We start from the raw sequence: 22,324 nt of genomic DNA, 5'->3' as shown, positions 1-22,324 counted from the left end.
ACTGGGTTCTCACTGTCAGGATTACGGTGTGGAGTGAAAGTGGGTAAAGTTTAGGTGACAACTGAGCTGGGTTTCTTTTCCTTTCCCTCTCTACCTTTTTCTCTTTCTCTCCCTCTCTTTCCCTTTCCAACCACATCCTGCCTACAACTAGATGTCAGGGAACTGGTTGCCATGGCTACTAAATGGCATTCAAGCAGGCTGAATTATTAAACCAGGGTCTTTTCTTTGAAGTCATGGCCCCAGTACTAAGTCCCATTAGGGGGCGCAGTGTGGGACGCAGGTCTGGGCTGGGGCTGTCCAGGTGCCCCTTGGCTGGTGTGGCCCAAGACTGGGAGGAGAGGGAGTGTGTGTCTAGCCCTTTCCCCCCGCTGGGTGTGAAGACTTCGGGGTGGGAGGAGGTGCATCTGCCAGGCTGGAGAGATGGAGGGAGACCGCCCATGTGCTGAGAAGAACCCCTGCATTCTAGTCTACTTCCCACCTCCTCTGCCTAGAGCAGCAGCCACAACTCACTCAGATGGGACAAGAACCAAAACCAATGTTTTCATTATGTCTGAAAGGACACCATATTGTTCTAATTAGTTGTTACTTGTAGCCAGAGAAGCAAGAAATAAATTGGCAGGTGTGCTCGAGGGGTCGTACTCAGGCATCTGGCATTGTGCTACCTCCGTGGATAGGTAAAGGGACTCTGTCATGGAACTGTCTAAGTGGTGGGCATCGCACACTCCCAGTGATATGAATAAGTCATCAAGGAGAGTCTTGTTTGTGGGCACAATTGTTTGTTTTGATGGTGGAGGGGGTGAGTATGGATGCTCTTCTTTTAAGGAGATCCCAAGCCAGGAAAACCTTCAGCCTTCTGGTATCCTAGCTCTTTAAACTTTTTCATTAAAAAAGGAAACCCAAACACTGTAGTATAAAGTCTCCTGCTATGGGCTGAGGGGAGAATGGCCTGGTAGCTGCTAACTGCATTGTGTGTGTGTGTGTGTGTGTGTGTGTGTGTGTGTGTGTGTGTGTGTGCGCGCGCTGGGGTCATGGAGGGGGGCATGAAGAATATATTTTGGGGTAAATGGAGTCATTCTCCTTTTCCCTGGGCTCCAAGAGATCCTGAGGTTAATTTCCTAAAGTGGGGGAAATCTCTCCCTCTCCCCCCAAGTCTGCCCCCTCCCAGGGGAGGGCTGCTGCTTCCCTGGGCCCTAGGATTCCTGCCTCCCTTCATGCAGAGGCCCACATCTCCTTCACAAGACAGGCTCCCATTGCATTCTTATGCTTGAACAGAAAACAAAAAAACCCAACCTTTTCACAGGGGAAACCAGACTTAGAAGATGGTTTCTAGAAATGTGTCAGCCTCAGAAAAACTGATGTGTAGCCCTGATCTTTTTCCTAACACCCAGCTGGAGCATTTTTTTTTTTTTTTAATTTTAATGTCAGGCAAAAGGCCCAGCTTTCTGAGAGCCTGACTCACAGAGACTAGGCTAACTTCTTTACAGGCTTGGTGAGAATTTTCAGAATTTCCCTGGCCCCCAGGACAAGGTGCTGGCTCCTCAGAGGGCGAACCTTTCAACCTGCCCACTGCTGGCAGCGGAGTAGGAACTAGCTGAGGAGGCTGCCCTTGACCTTCACTTCCAGCCTCCTCCCCCAGGAGGAAAGGTAAGGGGAGCTGTTGTTAGCATGGTGGCTCTTTAGTTCCCTTCAGTGCCTGTTCCTGACCTCCACAATGTGCCAGGCCCTGGCAGATGCAAAGTCTACTAAAGTCTTCCACCATGGGAAGCTCCCAGGGGAAGGCCAACTGTCCTCATTCAATGCTGGCGGCCCTCAAAGCCTTCAGAGGACCTGCCCCATCTGTGCCAAGGTGAAGTTTAGGAACAAAAGTGGAGAGGGAGAGGACATGCCCCTTCCCTTCCTCCTGCTTCTTCCTTTCCCCTTTCTCCTGTCCCTCCCCATCCCACTGCTGCCTTCTCTCTTTTACTGGGGGCTTTCTCTGCTTCTAAACTGAACTCCTGGGAGAGGGTGGGCTGTTGCTGATAAAGCCACCTGCCAAAGACCCTGCTGGGACCTCTCAGGAAGGGTTCGTGGGATGGAAAGTCTTCCCCTGCAGGGCTCTGGGAGGCACTTCTGTCATTGCTCTGGGGGAGGGAAGCTCTAGTGGGAGTCAGGTCTATGAAGCCTTGGAGATGTCAGTTTGGCTCTGTTTTTAGGGCTGTTGATTTTTTGTGCTCCTTAACCGCCCTGAGGAAACAGGGTAGCCCTCAGCTGGAAACACTCAGAGAGCCTCAGGGTCAGTCCAGAGGCAGCAGAAAGGCTCCCCACGCGGGCTGGGGCCCCCTTTTCTTGGGCAGCGTCTGGTTCAGGGGCTGGTTCCCCACTCTCCTCCTTCCCCCTACACTTGATCCTCAATTCACTTCTGCTTCTCTTGAGATGTAATCTTGTTCTTCTGATCACGGTCCCCCCTGCCCAGCGAGGCAAGCAGCCTTGACCTTGGGGAGGTCCCTGAGCAGGACCTCGGGAGGGGGTCATGTACTCCAGTGGAAATCGCCCACAGAAGTTCGAGGCCATTGAACTTTTTCCATGGCAACCCTGTGGCCTAAATTTCTCGACCCGGGCTGTTGACTACACAGATCCCTGTCCGTAAATCAAGCCTCGCGGCTGCCCCCGCCCCTGCCCGGGTGTGCGCGCTCCCGCGGGCGTTGCGTCTCGTCCGCCCACCCTGCGCCGCCCGTGCAGCCCATGCGGACAGCGCTTCCTCGCTCCGTCCGCACGCAGCTGGGGTCTCCCCCTTCCCCTTCGTCAGTCCCCAGTCTGCCCCTCTAGGGGCACGTGTGCGAGTTCTCTTTCTGATTGCCAGAAATTTCTTTTCCACTGTGTGGGCAGGAGACAGATTTTTTTCTTTTTTAACGGTCTCCCTTCTCTTTTATTTATTTTGTTTTCCGTGTCTCTTCCTCACCTCCGCCTGCTTCCTCCCCCCCTTTCTGCCGATTCCTCCTTCTTCCTCCTTCAGTTTCATCATCTCTCTCCTCCCCTCCGCGTCTCCGTTTCCTCTCCCCCACCCTTTTGCTCTTTTAAAATAATTCAATGATGTGTCAGGAATACTAGCACACCCTCCTCATTCAGCCGAGCGCGGGACTCTGCATTAATTCAAGGTAAGCCCCGGCTTCTCGCTGCCTGGGACGCGGCTGTCTGCACCGGGGCGCAGTCCCGGTGCTGCGGCTGCAGTGCTGCTACCTGTTGGGGGGTTGCCTGGACCTTGGGGCTTTCTAGTTGGCCCCAGCCTTCCCCGAGTCCCCTCCTCAACCCCTTTCTTCCTCTGCACGCGCTGCCCTTTCCCTTGTAACTTCCCTGGCAATCGTCTGGGGTCTGGGCTCGGGCAAGCCCCCGCGCCGCCGGCAGTGAGTGGCGTGGCCCTTGCAGGGGCGCCCAGGGGCGGCATCCTCCTCCCGGTCGCACGTTCTCACCCGGCAGCCAGCCAGGCTCGCGCGCCGGGGAGAGCTGAGCTCAGCTCCGAGCAGGTGCGGGCCACCGGGTTTCCGCAAGCCTCGGGGCCTCCCGCCGCCCTTCCTTGCCTCCTGGGCCGCGGCTGAGGCTGGGAGGGTCCCCGCACCGCACCGGGAAGTTTTGTAGGGGGACCGCTCGAGGGAAGCGTGCGCTGAGCAGGGGCTGAGCTTCCAGGGAAGTTTCGGTGAAGGAAGCTACCTGCGCCTTTGGAGGCGACTCGGGACTGGTGTAGGGTGGGCTGAGTGTCTCTGGAGCTCCGGGTGGGTTGAAGCGGGTGGTCCCTTCCTGGGAGGAGGCCAAGAATTGGGGCTTAGAGCCGGGAGGGGAGTGCGGAGAGGAAACCAGGCTACTTAGAGTGATTGGCTTTTGACCGGGTTGGAGTCTCTTTGCTCCAAGGTTCATCCTTTTCCAGGGATGGAACATCCAGCTCTCTGTGCCTTTTGCTTCGTGCTGGTTTCCCCGAGAGAATGTGGGAGACACTACCCAATTGGCCCCCAATCCCTGAACGTCTCCCTGAGATCCAGGCTTCCTCCTCACTCTGGGGACTGAGGTGCCAGTTTGGCCACTTGCCCAAGGGGTGTGTGGGTCCTCTCTCCAGTCGGGTGACTCTGGGTGCTCAGAGCAGCTGGTTCAGGCTGAGTGGGTGGGTGGGTGACCAAGATCTGCGGGCTTGTAATGATTCACGCTCTTCCCGTTGGAGGCCAGAAGGTTGGAACGTTGATTGTTACTCTTGGAGGCTGAGATTCGTCCTGTCATAGAGACATCATCATTAGTTCAAAGAGGAGGCTGAGCCCGGAACCCAGAGAGAAGTGCTTTCATGATATGAAAGAATATTTCTGATGTTAAAATAAGACCATTGTTTTATATCCATGGAGGTTAGAACCAGAGGAAAAGGGGCCTCCTCTTTTGGGGTTTGGGGTAGACACCAGGGAAAAACTTCCCATTTTCCATTCCAAGAGGAATTACTGACGGAAAATATAGAATATCCTCTCCTATAAATGTGTGGGTCTTATAGATGCGAGTAGTTATCACTACAGTCTAGAAGAAGGTGATCTTTTCTTGTTGATTGTATTCTACTGTTTTCTCACATGCTAAGTCTCTGGCCAGCTAAGATGCTTTTAGCACTTTGTAGTTTAATGTAATCATATCATTTATTGTCCAAGCTGGGACACTTTGAGAGTAGACAGAGATATCAGTAATAATTCCACATGGCCAGTGGAGCCTGTCCATACAGTTAGAGATGAATGATTGCCCCAGGAGAAACTATGATTAGAGGCAGGGACAATTTACAAGGCAACCTGTGTTGATTTCATGTCATTTTGAATCTTGCATCTTTCTTCCTGGAATGTTCCTTCTTGACTCAGATTTCAAATGGACTTTATTTCAGTTCTAGCTCTGAAATACAAATCTCTCTCTTTTGATGAACTCCTCTTTCTCCGTCTACACCAGTTCCTCTGAAATGCCCATTCCCAGAGCGGAATTCATGCTCTGAGTGCAGGGATTACAAACTGAGGGTGATTTAAGGAGCTGTTGCTATCACTCTGTCTGCTTGCCTGTATTTATGAGCCTGGGGCTCCCAGAGGCTGTCCTTCTGCCAGGAATTGTGAGTGTTGTGTTGATGGCAGCATGATACACAGTGACCCTCACAGTCACACGAGTGAGCGATCGGATCACTGCTGTCATAACTCCTCCACTCCTCCAGGGCTGGGATGTGTGTGTTGGGCGTGAACGAGGAGAAGGAAGCGGAAAAAAATCCTACGTGCTGTCTGGATTTTAAACTGAGAAACTCGTGTTCAAGAAGCATTCTCTTGCAGGGAAATGTCTGGTTTTTACTTCCTTGCTTGTGTGAGGGAGCGATGAGGATTCTTAGGAATGTGTCAGTCACACCTCCCTCCCTTAAGCCTGCCAGACAGCTAAGTCCCTGAAGGGCTTCCAAAAGTTTAGCTACCACTTATTGAGTGTTTATTGCTATATTTTCCGGATACTATACCAAGCAGTTTCCAGACATTATCATAATTAATCCCTACCTAATCCTATTAGGTAGATTAAATATCCCCATTTTGTAGATGAGGAAACTCAGAAAAATTAACTAATATGCTCAGGTTCACCAAGCTAGTAGGGGCAGAGCTGGGACTGCAGCTCAGGCTAGCTGACAACCTCCCCACGAGGTTGCCCCTTTGTCCCTGAGCTGATGGGGACAGCATTTGGCTCACAGATTTAGTCCCAGCTGCTCAGGGCCCTGAAGGGCGAAGGCTGGGTCCAGAGTGGGGTAGACTGGGCAGTCTGCTTGTCCATCCTGCCTGCTTCTTGACTCTCATTGCCCCTGCCTTTTCTGTCAGCGGTGTCCTTGCTTGGTGTCCATGAAGCTTGTGCCCCCATGCCCTGGCCACCTGGACGTCACCAGAGGGCTCTCTCTCCTGGCTCCCAGCCCAGTGTGCTCGTGGATCCTACCTGGGGTGGGAGGATTGCCTAATGGAAAGGCAGAGCCTGTGCCACTATCGATTTTCAGGCTTCATCTACACCTTAGTAATTGACATCTGCTGCTTTCAGTATCAGAGTTAGATGAGTCCAGTTATCTCAGAGACTGACCGTGGTCTAGACTGGGAAAGGGCTTCTCCACCCCTTGGCTTCCCCTGACATAATTCAGTAGACTAGCAGGGAAACCTGACCAGCCCCAGCTGTCAGTGTCTTGGTTGGGTCCCTCAGATCCTTTTTCCATCATGAGGGCAAAAATAAAGGCTTAGGCATGTAATTCTAGACAATGTTTCCAACTACTCATCCTTCCTATTTACTCTGTAGCACAATGATTTACCAGACCAAGAGCAGCATGGCTGGGTGATTGGGTCTAGGTGGGTGGTCAAAGAGCATTGGCTTGGGAGACTTCATGTCTGCGCTGACTCGGCCGCACTAAGTAGCCATGTGACCTTGGGCAAGTTACTAACCTACTTGGGCCTCCTTAAACCTGTCTGAAAATGAAGGTTGGGCAGATGTTCTCCAGGGATCTCCCAGCTTCAGGAATGTAAGATCCCACCACTCAGGGTGGCTTTGTGCTCTGTGCTCTGCTGATCCGAGGCATAGCCACTCCATTTCTCTTCTCCCCTCTAGGTGGGGAGTAGGCGGGCCAGATGGGGACAGGAGTTAGACAGAGGGGTGGTAGAAGCGGCGTCCTGGCAGGAGTGGCGACTGCCCTGGGTCTCCTGCGGGCAGGCCTGAGCCCAATTCTCCTCTGGAAAAATGGAGGGTGGTTTATTTGGCCAAGGGAGAGCCTTCCTTCCTGCTGTGTTACCTTGCATCCCAATACGTGAGGAAGAATTGGGAAAAGAAGGTAATACAAAACTATGCAAGCAATTATCTGTAGTACACCCTGAATGATGAGTGGAGCCCTGGAGCAGGGGTTGGGAGTGGGAGATAGGACAGTGGGAGAAGGTGGTCGACAAACAAATAAAAGGAGAGACATGGCCTTTGTCCTCATGGTGATGACAGTGTGGTGGGGAGCCTGGGTCTAGGCCATGGACCAAATATACATCTTACAAGCCATAAAGCCATTTGGAACCAAAAAGCCCATTACAAAACCGTTTGTACAGAGTTGGTTATGTGCAAATCAAGTACCTTCCTGGCAGGAGCAAAGATGGGTGGTACCTTTCTCACTGTAACCTGCAAAACTGAAGCTGTGGCTGTAATCCTCATCCCTGACATGGGGCTTCTAGAGGATTCTGTTGTATGCAGGACATGCCTGGATTTGGGGGAATTGCTGTGAATGATGTTCTAGAATAGAATGGGGCTTTACCAAGGAAACACCTTCCCATTTATGTTTATATAGTATTACCTTGGAAGATTCGGTCTCTGGAATCATAAGGGCTTTGTAACTACATCGACCATACTTGAAAAAAGATTTCCTCCATAAACACTAGTCTGGGATTGGGGTGAAGAGTGAGTGCTCCAGATTCTCCATAGAGTGAGTGGTGGCAGTGGCGGCTGAAGGGGGTTGAGGTAGGGCACAGCAGCTGGGGGGCACAAGGAGTTTCGAAATGTGATGCTGTCCTGACTACCGCAGGGGACTGCATCCATCCTTGTGGGTTTTTATGTCATTTTTAACGTGGGTAACAAAGTCTAGGGCTACACGGATAGACACACTTGATGGTAGACATATGGTAGTTGCAAAAATGCAACTTGATATCAAAGTAGCTCTCTGTGCTTCACTGTCTTGCAGAGGGTGTCTGTGTGTATGCCTCTCTGCTGTGTCTCTTTGGGTTTCCTCTCCTTTTTCATGAACCAAATATGTGCATGAGCTTTCGCCAGGAGGAGTGGGAAAATAAAGCTGAAAATGAGATGGAACTTGCTCTCCAGTGATTGTACTTTACGAAAGTATTTCTTTTACCAAATTATGTATTCTCTGATGATGGCATCGTGGGTGTGGTCTTGCACCAGTCCCTACTGGCTATATGACCACGAGAAAATCACTTTGCCCTTCTGGGCCTCAGCTGCGTTGTCAAGACACAGGCACGGAGCCCTGTTTTGCAGAGATAGGGCCTGGAGCTGAGGGTCGCTTGAGGCCCCTTCCCATTGTAAGATCAATGATGGTTCTGTGGTTCTGTTTCCCTTCCCTTCTCTCTCTTCCTCTGTTCTTTGTCTCCACCCTTGACTAGTCATACAATAGAATTTTTTTTTGTTTGCTATATTTACCGAATAGGAATTTTATTCTTTGTTCTTATTTAAAAAATGATGAGGAACATTTTTCATTTCTGCAACTTAAAAGAAAGTAAGTGGAGTTCTTCTTGACTTATTTGGTCCTTGATTGATGTTTTCTTGAAGGTAATGATCCTAAATACAGAAAAAGTTCCACCATTTCCTCAGTGCAGGGATTCATTATGACAGGTGAACACATATCCGACTTCCACCTGTTGGATCTCAGGCTCTGGGTTAATGAGCTGTTCAGCTCTGGATTCTGAGAGTCCCGGAGGCATCAACATAGCTGGTCAAGGACAGGCAGCCTTCCCACCTCAGAACCTCAGAGTGCTCACTCTGAGTGGCCCCCAAGGTGGCTGGAAAGGAAGGAGCCTGGGCTTGGGGGACAAAGCCCCAGATGTAAGCCTCAGATGTGTCACTTAGTGGAAAAGTCACTTAGCCTCTCCCTGCTTCCCCCTCCCTCCGATCCACCCACCCGCTTCCCACCTTCCTTCTTTCGGCAGAAGTATCCTGACTGCCTGCTCTGGGCCGGGCAGTGATCTGGGCACTGGGAATACAGCAGTGAACAAGACAGCCAAATATCCTGCTTTTATGAAACTGACATTGCATTGCAGGGATAGAGAAAAAAGTAAATTGATAAGTAAGTTTGTAAAAAAAAAATCAAACCATGATAAATGTCATTCAGAGAATTATTTTATTTATTTATTTGAGACAGAGTCTCCCTCTGTTGCCTGGGCCAGAGTGCCGTGGTGTCAGCCTAGCTCACAGCAACCTCAAACTCCTGGGCTCAAGCGACCCTCCTGCCTCAGCCTCCCGAGTAGCTGGGTCTACAGGTGTGTGCCGTGACGCTTGGCTAATTTTTCTATTTTTAGTAGAGACAGGGGTCTCACTCTTGCTCAGGCTGATCTCGAACTACTGACCTCAAACAGTCCTCTCTGTTTGCTCTCCCAGAGTGCTAAGATTACAGGCATGAGCCACCGCGCCTGGCCTCATTCAGAGAATTGATAGGAGGTGACACGGCCATGACTGGGTAGCTCATTAGACTGGTGCATCAGAGAGGGCTTCTGGGGAGGTGAGACTTAAGCTGAAGATCAGAGTGGTGAGACATGAAACAGGATCCATATCACTAATTCTCTATGGTTAGTATGAGGAGTAAGTTGTGCATAAAAGTGTTTTGTAGACTATTAAATAAATGCAACACATTTCATATCGCATTAGGCAAAATTCCTTGAGGGTAAGCGTTGTGATTAATGTTTGCAGTCTCAGTACCTAGCATAGTAGTGAACATGAGTTGAATTAAATTATAAATGCGAATTGGGAGTTCAGAGGAGAGTTTTAAGAAATAAAATAAGATGATACCTGTGACAAGTCTTTGTCAAAAGAAGATACTATTCCTTCTATTCTGGCCACCGCTGGGTTTTCCTGGATATTTCCATCCCTGATGCCCTGGAAGTGCTGTGAGGTCCCTGGGCATCGCCAGGGCACAGGTGGATGGAGAGGGACGGGTGATGCTGAAAGAGTGAGTTCTTGCTTTTCAGAGTCTTCTTAAAGGAGAGCAGAGGTTAGCTTACCTGGAATTGGGAGGAGTGCCGCTGCACCTTTCCTCTCTCCTGCCCAGGGCCAGGCTCATGGTAAGGAGGGGACCTCAGTCCATTGCCTTGACTGTTGGCTGTGACTCTGCAGACCTGCTCCCTTCCCCGTGCCACCCTCCCTGAGGGTGAGTCAGTGCAGCCCCCCTACTGCAGCCAGGGCCCTGAGTCACAGCTTTTCAAACACAGATGTGTGAATCACTCAACTTCTAGCCCTGGAGGTGTCTTGGGTGACAGCTGAGGGAGAAGGCTGTGCCCCTGCCCCTGCCTCTGTCATTGCTGGATCATGCTTCCTGTACTTGCTGCCTAGCGCTCGGATCCCATGGCCCTTCCCCAGGGCCGCAGACAAGTTTTGGGGTATAAGGGGTGAGTGATCACTCACACTAGAGGAGTCCTTGAGAAGAACACCCTGTCCCCAGGTGTGGTGGTATGCTTCCTGGGCCAGCAGCACCAAGACCTCCAAGAACTTCTTAGGTATCACGTTCCCTGCCCCATCCCAGACGTCCTGAATCAAACACTCTGGGTGTGGGGCCACAGCCTCCAGGTGGGTCTGATGCACGCTGAGAACCACTGTTAGAAGGCCAGCTGAAGGGAGCACCCCCCGTACACCAGAAACTTGGAATGTTTGTGTCCTCCCAAACATATGTTGAAACCTAATGACCAATGTGATGGGGCCTTTGGGAGATGATTAGGCCATGAGGGCGGGGCCCTCATGAATGGTATTAGTGCTTTTATAAAAAGGACCCCTGAGAGCTGCCTTGCCCCTTCCACCATATGAGGACACAGCAAAAAGACACCAACTATGATCCAGGAAGCAGGCCCTCACCACCAACAAATCTCTCAGCACCTTACTATTGGACTTCCCAGCCCCCAGAACTGTGAAAATTAGATTTCTGTTGTTTATAAGCCACCCAGTCTGTGGTATTGTGTTATAGCAGCTCAAACAGACTAAGACACTGTTGCTAAGACACTAACCACTGTTAGAAGGCCAGCTGAAGGGAGCACCCCCCGTGCGCCAGAAACTTGGAATATCGGACACCTTTTTGGGGATAGGAATTTTTATTCTTGTTTTGCAGATGAGCAAAAAGGCCTCCAGAATTCAAGATCATAGTAGGCAGCAGAGCCCGAGTTTGACTCAATTATTGGCTTCAAAGTCAGCATTATTATGGGGTTTGGACCCCTAATTAAAATGTAAATATTTGTGGAGGCATCTATTATCAATAACATCATTGTGCTAATTCCTTTCTTGGCCATTGACAATAGATGGCTGAGAGGAGAGCTGCAGCAGCACCTGGATACCTCGGTGGCATCTTGTGGGTGCTTTTTGTGTGCTTGGCAGTTTCTCCTCTGCTTGGCTGTGGCGGGGATCCTCCTCCAGATGGGAGCTGTGTGATGATCTTGCGTGCAAGTGCACCCCAGCCCCACCCTGGCTTTCTGACTTCTTATGATCTCCACATCTCTCTCTGCTCCAGCCGTCACCCATATGCGGATGACTTCCAAATTTGCTTTCCTACCTAAGATTCCCTTTTGAGTTTCAGAATTTCTCTACACTTGAATGCTGGATGTTTATACTTCAATACCTCATAGTATCTCATGCTCACCTTGCCTGGAACTGAACCTTATTATTATTTACCAAATCTTGCCCTCCTCTCAGCAAATGGTACCACCCTCTATCCCAGGCTAGAAATCTGTGAGTCATGTGTGCCTCGTCTTCCTCCCATTTGCCCTGCTGTTCATCTCCTTCGGTTCAGTCTGATGGCCCTCAGCCCTCCCCAGGGTGCCTGCCTCACAGCTGCTCATCCTGCTAAGCTCTCATCTTGGGTCCCTCTTCCGGGAAGACTCCTCAATTTCCTCCAGGCAGTGCGAGGTCCTTTTCCTTTGTACTCCCTTAGCGTGTGTGCTTCCTTCTCCCACCACAGCCGACCGTGAGATCCGTGATAGTGAGGACTGTGTCTGTTATCTATGTCTCTTCAATGTTTTGCCCTTTCTGAGTGGCTGAGAAGCTTACTGAATGTGTAAGCAGGTAAAGAGGGCACTCTGGAACCTTCAGCAAGTGCCAGTTCTCTTTCCCTCTCTCACGGAACCATCTCCCCTGTGACTGGAGCATCGCACTCACCACCTGTGACTTTGAAATGACAGCAAGGACCCATCAGCTCCTCTCAGAGAAAGTGGGGAGTTGACTGAGGCTGAAATACTTTGAAGAGAGAGAAAGAGAGAGCGAGAGAGAATGTGTGTGTGTGTAGAAAGTATTGCCATGAAGCCAAAGTGGAAGAATCCAGGCAGATTTCATATTCATGCCAACTTTATATCCAACAATGTTTAATTTCTAGAAAATTGAAGAAGCATTTTTCTCTGATCACCCCCATTTTTTTCTTTAAAGATTGTGTTTCAGTAAAGATTGTGTTTTAGTTATCACTGTCTGCCCATAGCTCATTGGTATATTGTCTGGAACACAGTTAAGTGCTAAGTAAATTTTCAGAGAGGGCTCTGGCTAATGGCAAGAGCCCCCAGAAAGGTTTTCTGTTAAGAGAGTGAGGGTGAGACCTGAAAATCCATGCTGAGATCCACTCATTCTCGTGGCTTTCAATACCAGCTTTATGTCCCACACTCCTGTATCAGTTAGCTTTTACTGCATAATAAATCATCCCCAAACTCAGAAGCCTATAACAACATTTAGTATTTCTCACAACTCCGTGGGTTGATTGGGTGATCCTTTTGTTCTGGGCTGACTTGGCTGGAGTTGGGAGGATGTCATTTGGCCTCACTCACATCTATGGGTCATCGGCTGGCAGTGGGACGGCTGGGATGGTGAGAGCCTTTCTTGTCATGGTTTCTCATCCTCAGAAAGGCTGGCCCAGGCCTTTTCACATGGGTACATAAGGTTCCCAGAAGCAACAGTGTCTTAGTCTGTTTGAGCTGCTATAACACAATACCACAGACTGGGTGGCTTATAAACAACAGAAATCTAATTTTCACAGTTCTGGGGGCTGGGAAGTCCAATAGTAAGGTGCTGGGAGATTTGTTGGTGGTGAGGGCCTGCTTCCTGGTTCATAGTTGGTGTCTTTTTGCTGTGTCCTCATATGGTGGAAGGGGCAAGGCAGCTCTCAGGGGTCCTTTTTATAAAAGCACTAATACCATTCATGAGGGCCCCACCCTCATGGCCTAATCATCTCCCAAAGGCCCCATCACATTGGTCATTAAGTTTCAACATATGTTTTGGGAGGACACAAACATTCAGACCACAGCAAAGAGAGAAGGCAAGCCCCAGCATAAGCCTTTCTCCATCCTCTCTGCTTATGTCTCATTTGCTATTGTTCCACTGCCTACAGCAGTGACTCTGTATGGGAAGGGACTACCCAAAGTGTGGATATATGGAGATGTGAACCAATCAGGGCTTGCGTTAGATGGGTCTTCTGAGAAGTAGACACCAAGATGGGATGAAATGTGCACAGATTTTATTATGAAAAGCACCTACAAGAGGTAATGGGGAGGGAGTTGGGAAAGGCTGGAAGAGCCATCAGACCACCATGCATGTCCAACCCTGAGTGACAGATGGGGGGAAGGCAGGGTGAGTGCAAGGCCCCCAGCCTACCATGCAGTCTAAGGGCTCAGCATGGCTGCCCGGAAGCCCTCAAGCCAAAGCTGGCTGTCAGACAAATCCTGGGCCTCCCAGTAGTGGGTCTGTCTTAGCATCCCTGCCCTGCTCTCTCTCTGCAAATGCAGGTATGAATTTGAATTTCAGTGCCCAGCAGCTGCGGCTCTCAGTCAGTTAATCACCCCATAGCTAGAATCTGCTAGGAACATTCTTATGCCCACTGTGGGGTCATTATTTAAACAATTTATCACAACTTTCAAATTTATACTTCAGCTAGATCTCTCTTTGAAGCTCCAGACCTCTATATCCAGTGGCTTTCTTAATCTTTGCACTTGGTGGTCTCAGAGATATCTCAGACTTAATATTCCAAAACAGGACTCTTGATCACTACCTCCAAATCTGTGTCTCCTCCAGCTTTCTTTGCCTTGGTCAACAGCACCTTCCTCCACCCGAAAGCCCAGGAGTCATTGTTGATACTTGCACCTCCAGTGTGATCCATTATGAAGCCTCAGTATTTCTCAACCCTGTCCTCTTCTCTCCACTTCTGCTGCCACCACTTAGGCCAAGCCACCTTTACCTTCACTTGGACAACCACAACAGCCTCCTAACTTCATCTCTTTGATCCCCTTCACAGCTCCGTGCTCCACGTGGTTGCCTTTGTGAGTTTGCAGTGTAAACACGATCATACCGCTTCTTAGCTTGAAACCCAAGCTCTTAGTCATAGCCTCTGTCCCTGCATTTTCCAGCCCCCTGCCCTCCCCAGCTTCAACTCCTGCATCTCTCTCCATCACCCACCACCTTCTGGCCACTCTGGCCTCCTGTAGAACATGCCAAGCTCTTTCTCACTGCAGGGCCTTTGTGCATGCTGTTTCCCCTCTCTGAGGTTCTCCCATCCTCTAATTGTCCGTTCACCTGGTTAGTGCCGATTCGTTGTTCAGATCTCAATTTAAATGTCATTTCTTCAGTAAGATCTTCTGTCTTGCAGACAACTACCACCCTCCATGCCAGGCCATCTAATTTAGGTCTCTCTAGTACTCTCCTGTATAGCATCCTGCACTTTTATAGCATCCTGAACTTTTATAGTGCCCGCCCCAGTTTATGTGCGTCTATTTATTTACTGATTAGTTTAGCGTCTGTGTCTCCCAAGCAGAAAGTCCCCTGAGGATTGGGACTATGGTTGTATTTTTCACTGCGGTGCCCCAGAGCTCAGCGCAGTGCCTGGCCACAGCAGTAGCTCAGTCACTGTTGGTTGAATGGACACAGGTCCAAGGGAGTGGAGAGGAGAAGGGGAGACTTGGGATGTGTGGGTTTGGCCCTCCCAGTCCCTGGCTCAGGAGGAGTTGGCACTGTTCTAGTTCTAGCATGTGAGCCCCTGTAAGGGACAATTGTGTCAAGACACAGCACTGTGTGGGGAGCTGGCGTAGGTCCTGGAGTCCGAAGGCTGGAAAGCCTGGACTTCTGATGTCCAAGGGCAGGAGAAGAAGAGTGTCCCAGCTCTAGGAGAGAGAGCCTTTCCTTTGTTTTGTTTTTGCTTTTTTTTTTTTTTTTTTTTTTGAGACAGAATCTCGCTCTGTTACCCAGGCTAGAGTGCTGTGGTGTCAGTCTAGCTCACAGCAACCTCAAACTCTTGGACTCAAACAATCCTCCTATCTCAGCCTCCTGAGTAGCTGGAACTATAGGTGAACACCACCACGCCCGGCTAATTTTTCTAGTTTTAGTAGAGACAGGGTCTCGCTCTTGGTCAGGCTGGTCTCGCCCTCCTGACATTGGGTGATCCTCTCGCCTCAGCATCCCAAAGTGCTAGGATTACAGGCATGAGCCAATGCACCCAGCCTCTTTTCCTCTGTTTTTGTTCTATCCAAGCCTCTGGCTGATTGGATGGCATCTGCCCTCATTAAGGGCGACTCTTCCCCATTCAGCCTACTCAGACTTACATGCCAGTCTCCTTCGGAATCACCCTCTCAGACATACCCCAAAATAATGCTCTCTCAGTTCTCTAGGCTTTCTTAATCCAGTCAAGTTAACACCGGAAATTAACCAGCATAGGATGGAAAGTCGTGAGGGTCTGGGGGACACTGATTTGTAGAGGTCATTCAAACCATCGAGACAGTTAAACACAGTTGAGTTAAAAAGTACAAATTGCGTAAGTTTTATTGTTTTTCTCTGTATTCATGGTGAAATTCTCAAAGCCAAAATACGAAGTGCCAATGAAATAATTTGTAAACTGTAGGGCTTATAAAATCTGTATAACGTCAGTGGTTATGTGGGAACTGGCTACTGAAAGGTTTGCTGTTTTGCTCAGCCCGTAAAGGCAGAGGATGCTTGAAGTTTGCACTGCTATCAGCCTGATGTCGGAGAATTTTAATTCTTGTTTTCATGGGTCCAGAAACAATCTTCTATGTGGGGAGCAGGGAGCACAGACTGACATTTGAAGGAGGCTTAACAGATGGAAGTATACCCCAGACCTCCCCCTAAATCCAGTACGCCAAAAAATGACTAGATCACAAGTGCAATGATTCTTAGCCTTTGTAGTTATAGAAGCCTCCACACATCTGATGAAAGCTGTGGACTCCACCTGGTGAAATGCACATCCCAAGTACTCATGTGACATCAGGGGACTCCAAAGTCCCCCAAAAGACATTTTACCTGGAGCCTGGGTGGATCACCCTTGATCAAGAGTATCCATCCTGAGCCAGCCCCGAGAGGTCTATCTGGAGCTCAGAGGACAGAGATGCCGGGTGGAGAGGCAGCTGGGGGTACAGGAGTCATGTCACAGGCAGGGACGTTTCTGTTCCCAGCATGCAAACTGGCTGTCTCTTAAGGATGTCACCTGCACCTGAAGGAGAGGGGCTCCCTCCCCAGCTGTGGGCCCCCGGTAAGGAATCCACAGTGAGTCAGGAGGGAGGGGGGCCCAGCCCTTTTCAGCATGAACACTCTAGAAGTCTGTGAAAGGGGCTTCCCCTCACAGGCCTCAGCCCTTACTCATTCCTTTCCTGAAGGGCCACACTCTCTCCTCTCTGCCCATCTTCCTCCAAGCCCACACCCATTACCTACATCAAGGCTGGCAGATTTTTTCTATAAAGGGCCAGGCAGTAAATATTTTGTTCCATGGGCCATGTGATCTCTGTCTCAACTACTCAATCCTGCCAGCGTTGCTCGGAAGCAGCCATAGCCAGTGCATAAATGAACGGGCCTGGGTGAGTTCCAGTAAACTTTACTTACAAAACCAAGCAGGCCAGATGTAGCCCAGGGGCCATCGTTTGCTGACCCCTGCCTAGATCATTTGTTTCACGAGGGGCTTGCAGTATGCTGATATTCTAATCTTGTCATTCCCTCTTCATTTATTAGCCGGAACACATTTGTCAAGAGAAACTTTCCTTGCAATGTTTGGCTACACCCATTTCTTTTGAACCTTCTTTCATGAGGCTGTCCTTTCCTCTCCCCTCATCAAACTGTTCTTTCTAAGATTATCAGTGGCCTTCCTGTAGCTGAATCCAGTGGTCCACTTTCAGTTCTCATCTTGAGATACTTCACCTGTCAGCCATCGACACAGCTAACCACTTCTTTAGCTGGCTTTTGGGACACACCCCCCTTTCCTGGTGTGCTTCCTACCTCACTGGTAACTCCTTTTCAGAAGATTTTGTTAATTTTACTCATCAACCAGCCCATGAGCCTTGGATACCCCAGGGCTCAGTCCTAAAGCCTCTTATCTACAATCGTTCATCCAGGGCCCTGAGTTTAAATACCACCTGTGCACAGCTGACTGCTAAATACATAGCCGGTCTTCTCCCCGAACACCACACACGTCCATCCAGTCGCCCAGGAGAGACTTCCCTGTGGATGTCAGAGAGGCACATCACACTTTCCATGTTCAAATATGAATTCTTGATCTTCCCCTAAACCTGTCCCTTCTTTAGTTTTCTCTGTCAGTTCATGACAGCAGCACCATCCTTCTAATAGCCCAGGCCAAAATATCTCAGCGTCATCCTCGACACCTTTCTTTCTTCCACACCCGACATCCAATCTGCCAACGGATCTGCCTGTTGGCCCTATCTTCAAAATATATCCACTTCTGCCCACATCCGCTGCTACCAACTTGGTTGAAGTGAGAGTCGCCCCTCTTCTGCCACTCACTGGAGCAGGTGGTCGTGCTGCCCCACCTGGAGGACGTCCTCAGCCCAGCAGCCCAGGGGGCCCTTTAGAAACTGTGAGTCCAGTTGTCTCTGTCTTCTGCTCGAAGCCCTCCAGTGGTGTCCCATCTCATCAGAGGTAGAAGTCGGATCCTTGAATTGCCAATGGAGCTGTATAGGGTCTGAGCCCTGCCCTCACCCCTACCTCTCCACCTCATCAATACCTCTCCCCATCTCCCCCTCACGCCCCCCCCCTGCCCCAGTAGCGCAGGTGCCTGGCTACACCCCACACATGCTGGGCACACTCATTCCTGGCTCTCTGGACTGGTTCTCCCCTCTGTCCCATGTGTCCTTCTCTAGAAGAGACCCGCGTGGCTTGTCCCTTACCACCTTCAGGACTTTGCTCAAAAGTCACTTCATTCGCGAGGGCTTCCCTGACTACACTGCTGTTCCCAGCCCTCTGCACTCCCAGAGAGAGGGTCAGGGGATGTCTAGCAGACGGGGGCAGCACTGTCTTTCCCTCAGGGAAGCCATCTGGTTGCAGATCATGTGGAGACCATGTCCCCACCCTTCCTTGTCCTTCCTTGCCCTGGCTGGACGCTGGAGTTGAAGTCTTGAAAGCTGATGATGTTCCAAGACCAAAAGGGTTACTTGTTTTTTGCTATTGAGTTGTATGAATTCCTTTCATATTTTGGATATTAACCCTTTATCATATACATGGTTTACAAATATTTTCTCCCAATCTCTAGGCTGTCTTTTCATTTTGTTGATTTTTCCTTTGCTGCACAGAAGCCTTTTTTGGTTTGATGTAGTCCTATGTGTTTATTTTTGCTTTCTGTCTTTCCTTCTGTCCCTGTGCAGGATGCCTTCAAACCTCCAAGGAAGTGACCTGTTTTCCTTTTGCTTAAATAAAAGCTGTCAGAGTCCTCTGGTTGCTGGACTACCCATGGTGTCCTGATGCTGGGGCGGGGTGAGGGGACCCTGATTGGATTCACGGCTAGCCTCAGGGTGTTTTCTTCCAGCTATTCGCTGTGTGTGATGCTTCAGTTTTATAAGGCTTGGAGCCCGGAGCAGGCACTGGCCCAGAAAAAGGCAGTGGTGGCCTCCTCTTCTGGCCTTTCTATCCATCCAAGATTGTGCCTTGGTCCCTCTCCATTCATCTATGTGGAAATCGTGTCTGTCATTTTGAATTTGAATCTGCACCTGACATATGGACACTTCGGGTCCCTGCTGGGGGGAATTTGAATGATGTCATGAAGCAGAGATGTCTGGAAGGCTGACACCCTGGAGTCTTTCCCCAGCCAAGCTGCTGACAGTGCAGTCTTTGGCCCCCACCTACAGCATCTCAGACTCTCTGAGCCATATGGGGCCCTAGTGATCTCATAGTCCATCCTTCTGAATCTCTTCTGCAACATGCCTGTCACCATGTCCGGGCCACCTCACTACTTTTCCAGACAGCCTATTCTATTCCAGATGGGTCTAATTGTTAGCAAACACTATAGACCTTCAGTCTAATTGAGCCTCCTCTTTCTTCTTGAGGGGTACTTCCATTGCGCCTTTTCCAACACTTCCTCCTAAAGGGAGGGCTTGAGTGAAGACAGAATCAGTTAAGGTCGCATTTACTAAGACATGAGGTTTCTAAATTGCAGAACCCATCCTATTCATCTCTGTATTTCTAGCAGCTGGCATAGTGCCCAGGTTTAGTAGGTCCTCGGTAGCTGTTTGTTAAAGACAATGATAAATTAGAAACCGCTTCTTATCAAGCACTTACAATGTAGTAGGCACTACTCTAAGCCCTGTGTGTGCCTCAAAACAACCCAGTACAGTACTGTTATTACCATGTTATGGATGAGGAAACTGAGGTGTAGAAATGCTAAGCAGTTGTCTAAGGTGACATAGCTATTAAAGAAAGGATCAAGGGTTACAGCCCGGGTGGGTTGCCTCCAGAATTCATACTCTACTTTGCATGTTACTTACGGTTAATTTCTTTCTTTTCATTTATTTTTATTGTGGTAAAGTATATATAACATAAAATTTACCTTGTTAGCCATTTTTAAGTGTTCTTTAGTGGCATTAAGTAATTCACATTGTTGTGCAACCGTGATCACTGTCCATCTCTAGGACTTTTTCATTTCCCCAAACTGGACCTTCATATCCATCAAAGAACAGCTCCATCTCTGTCCCTCCCCGAGCCCCTGGCAGCCACCATTCTACTTTCTGTCCCTAAGAATTCTATGACTCTAGGTACCTCATATAAGTAGAATCGTACAATATTTATCCTTTTGTGACTGGCTTATTTTACTTAGCATAATGTCTTTTAAAAAAGTACAAAGTCTTTAAATTTATTTTCTTTTCTTTAAATATTTGTATTGTATACATTTAAGGTGTAAAACACAATGTTTCAATATACATATAGATAGTGAAGTGATTCATACAGCCAAGCAAACATATTCTTCACCATACATAGTTACTTTTTTGTGGTAAGAGCACTTCAAATCTAGTCTCTTAGCAAAATTTTAATGTACAATATTATTAACTATAGTCCTAATGCTGTATGTAAGATCTCTAGATTTATTTATCCTACATAGCTGCAAGTTTATACTGTGACCTACTTCTTTGAATTTGTTCCTCTTTCCTGCCCCTGATAACCACTGTTATACCCACTGTTTCTATGTATTTGGCTTTTTAAATATTCTATGTATTAGTGAGATCATGTAGTGTTTGTCTTTCCATGGCTGGTTTATTTCACGTAGCGTAATGTCCTTCAGGTTTGTCTGTGTTGTTTCAAATGACAATATATCCTTTTTTAAAGGCTGAATAATATTCCATTGTATATCTATACACACAATTTCTTTATCCATTCATCCATCAATAGACACTTAGGTTGTTTCCATATCTTGGCTGTTGTGAATAATGCTGCAATGAACATGGGAGTGTAGCTATCTCTACAAGGCACTGATTTAATTTCCTTTATATATATATCTAATCAGCAGAGGAATTGTTGGATTATATAGTAGTTTTATTTTAAATTTTTTGAGGAACCTTCCCATACTGTTTTCCATAATGTCTGTACCAATTTACATTCCCACCAACAGTATACAAGGGTTCCCTTTTCTCCCCACCCTCATGAACACTTGTTTTTTGTGTTTTTTTTTTAAATAGCTATCTTGACAGGTATGTGGAGATACTATATTGTGGTTTTAATTTGCATTTCCCTGATCATTAGTGATGTTAAGCACCTTTTCATATATCTGTTGGCCATTTGTATGTCTTCTTTGGAAATGTCTGTTCAGATCCTTTGGCCCGTTTTTAAATTAGGTTGTTTGGTTTTTTGCTAATGAGTTGTATGAGTTCCTTTAATATTTTTGATATTAACCATTTATAATATACATGGTTTACAAATATTTTCTCCAGATCTCTAGGCTGTCTTTTGGTTTGATTGATTTTTCCTTTGCTGTGCAGAAGCTTTTTGGTTTGATGTAGTCCTACTTGTTTATTTTTGCTTCTGTTACCCAAGTTTTGGTGTGATATCCAAATAATCATCGCCAAGGCCAATATCAAGGAGCTTTTCCCTATGTTTTCTTCTGGGAGTTTTATAGTTTCAGGTCTTACCTTTATATCTTCAATCGATTTTAAGTTGATTTTTGTGTATGGTGTAAGATAAGGTCCGGTTTCATTCTTTTGTATATGAATATTTAGTTTTCTCAGTGTAAGGCGCTGAAAAGACAGTCCCTTTGCCCATCATGTCTTTGTGGTGGCCTTGTTAAAAATTAGTTGACTGTATATGCTTAGTTTTAGTTCTGGACTCTTTATTCTGTTCCATCAGTCTAAGCGTCTGTTTTTATGTCAGTACTGTGCTCTTTATTACTATAACATTGTAATATAATCTGAAATCAGGAAGTGTGAAGCCTCCAAATTTGTTTTTCTTTCTAAAGATTGCTTTGGCTATTTGGGGTCATATGTGGTTCCATACAAATTTTAGAATTGTTTTTCTATTTGTGTGAAAAATGCCATGGGAATTTTGATAGGGATTACATGTTTTAATAATACAAATTCTTCCAATCCACAAACATAGGATATCTTTCCATTAATTTGTGTATTTTTCAATTTATTTCATTATTGTTTTCAAGCTTTCAGTGTACAGATTTTTCACTTCCTTGGTTAAATTTATTCCTACATATTTTATTCTTTTTGATGTTGTCATTCACTTTACATAATGTCGTCAAGCTTCTTCCATGATGTTGGTTTTTTGCTATTGAGTTGCATGAGTTCCTTTCGTATTTTGGATATTAACCCTTTATCATATACATGGTTTATATATATCATATATATCATGTAGATATCATATACATGGTTTATATATATATGGTTTATACCATATGATATATGTATATGATACATATGTACATATGTCAGTGTTTCCTTACTTTTTAAGGCTGAATAAAATTCTATTTTATATATATATATATATATATATATATATATATATATATACCACATTTTGTTTATCTATTTATGTATCGATGGATACTTGGGTTTCTTCTACCTTTGGGCTATTTTGAGTAATACTGCTATGAATATAAGTGTACAGATATCTGTTTGAGTCCCTGATTTCAATAGATGTGTACGTATATCCACAAGTGAAATTTCTAGATAATATGATAATTTTGTGTTTAATTCTTTTGAGAAAATGCAACACTGTTTTCCACAGTGGCTGCAACATTTCTCATTACTTGTTTTTGTTTATTTTTTTAAATAATAGCTATTCTAATGGGTATGAAGTAATATTGTCTTGTGGTTTTGATTTGCATTTTCTTAATGATTAGTGATGTTGAGTA

At 47.4% G+C, this 22,324-nt stretch overlaps 1 protein-coding gene across 1 annotated transcript in view; it reads left to right on the top strand.

Moving 5' to 3' along the window:
• Positions 1-2,776: 2,776 nt before the first annotated feature.
• The window catches only part of CACNA1E (calcium voltage-gated channel subunit alpha1 E), a 470,804-nt gene continuing 451,256 nt past the window's right edge, over positions 2,777-22,324 (top strand). The window contains exon 1 of the mRNA XM_075997040.1: positions 2,777-3,134. The gene's annotated coding sequence lies outside the window, so the exon portion shown is untranslated. The remainder of the gene's footprint in view (positions 3,135-22,324) is intronic.

Source organism: Microcebus murinus, chromosome 23, assembly GCF_040939455.1.
Source record: "Microcebus murinus isolate Inina chromosome 23, M.murinus_Inina_mat1.0, whole genome shotgun sequence".
Lineage (NCBI taxonomy): Eukaryota > Metazoa > Chordata > Mammalia > Primates > Cheirogaleidae > Microcebus > Microcebus murinus.
This window is presented reverse-complemented; position numbering and strand designations above follow the sequence as displayed.